Source organism: Lathyrus oleraceus, chromosome 7 (assembly GCF_024323335.1).
Source record: "Lathyrus oleraceus cultivar Zhongwan6 chromosome 7, CAAS_Psat_ZW6_1.0, whole genome shotgun sequence".
NCBI lineage: Eukaryota > Viridiplantae > Streptophyta > Magnoliopsida > Fabales > Fabaceae > Lathyrus > Lathyrus oleraceus.
In genome coordinates this window covers 406,870,912-406,872,429 of record NC_066585.1, presented here as the reverse complement: position 1 = coordinate 406,872,429, position 1,518 = coordinate 406,870,912, and the positions used below count along the sequence as shown (strand labels likewise).

Sequence of the window (1,518 nt, the reverse complement as noted above, 5' to 3'; positions counted from 1 at the left end):
GCGTTCCCACTTCGTAGGGTAATGGCATTGGCTTGTCCTCTCGGATTTTGTTGAGGTTGTCCAGGGAATTGTCCTCCAGGTGTAGTCTGAGGGGCTTGTTTAAAGCTACCTGAGAGATCTGGGTTTCAAGCATCTTAGTATGAGTAACTATTTGGTCAACCTTGGTTCCTAACTGAGTAATCAATTTGTTAACATGAATGTTTTGGTTCATGAACTCCTTGTTTTGTTGGGTTTGAGCGGTGATAAAATTTTCCATAATTTTCTCAAGGCTCGGCTTTGATGGTACAAGTTGCATAGGTTGATTTGATCTAGGGGCTTGATAACTAGGTCTCGGAGGTGCATTATTTTGAATAGGGTTATTGTTTTTATAGGAGAAGTTCGGGTGATTCCTCCATCCAGGGTTATAGGTATTCGAGTATGGGTTCCCTTGGATGTAGTTCACTTGCTCAGAGTGAGTTTCGTTTAATAGACTACATTCTGCAGATTGGTGTCCTTTGGTTCCACATATCTCACAATTCGACGAAACTGCGGCTACAGTATTCGGGTTTAGGCACATATGCTCGACCTTAAGGGCTAATGCATCCATTTTAGCTTGCATCATGTCTATAGAGCTTAGTTCATGCACTTCTCCTTGGGCTTCCTTCTTCTCTACTGTCGCTCGTCCGGCTCCCCATGATTGATAGTTTTGAGCCATATCTTCGATGAGGGAACTAGCTTCAGGATAAGGTTTGTTCATCAGAGCGCCGCCTGCGGCAGCGTCGATGGTCATCTTCGTGTTATAATGAAGTCCATTATAGAAGGTTTGAATGATTAACCAATTTTCTAAACCATGATATGGGCATGCTCGTAACAACTCTTTATATCTCTCCCAAGCTTCGAACAACGATTCTCCTTGGTTTTGGGTAAATCTAGTTATATGGTTTCGGAGAACGGCGGTTTTACTCGGGGGAAAATATCTAGCAAGAAAAACTCTTCTAAGGTTATCCCAAGTCGTAATGGAATTGGGTGGAAGGGAATCTAACCATGATAGGGCTTTATCTCTGAGGGAAAAAGGAAATAATCTTAAACGTATTGCCTCAGGAGAAGCTCCATTGGTTTTAAAAGTGTCTGCTAATTGAAGAAATATTTTTAAATGTTGGTTTGGGTTCTCAGTAGCGAGACCCGCGGATTGTCTCTGTTGCACTAGTTGCAACAGGGATGGTTTAAGTTCAAAATTATTAGCTGGGATGGTTGGGTTTACTATACTAGAACTAGGTTCTTCATTTGATGGTTGAGCGAAGTCCTTAAGAGGTCTTTGGTTTTGATCTTCGGCCATAGCTCTCTTAATTCTATGAAAGAATAAATGTGCGCGAGCGTAACGTTCAGGTTCCGCCAGAGGATATACTAAGCTTAAACTTACGGTGCTGCGAGTTCTTCGCATTGACCGGCGGGAAATAGCCTAAGTCTAAACGATATAACAACAGGAAAATGAAATTTGACGAAATTGGTCCCCGGCAACGGCGCCAAAAACTTGATGCG

General features: G+C 42.4%; 1 non-coding gene across 1 annotated transcript; it reads left to right on the top strand.

The window, feature by feature from the left end:
* Window positions 1-824: 824 nt before the first annotated feature.
* Window positions 825-931, top strand: LOC127108535 (small nucleolar RNA R71). Its single transcript, XR_007796067.1, has one exon. It is a non-coding gene; the product is annotated as a small nucleolar RNA R71 (small nucleolar RNA).
* Window positions 932-1,518: the final 587 nt, after the last annotated feature.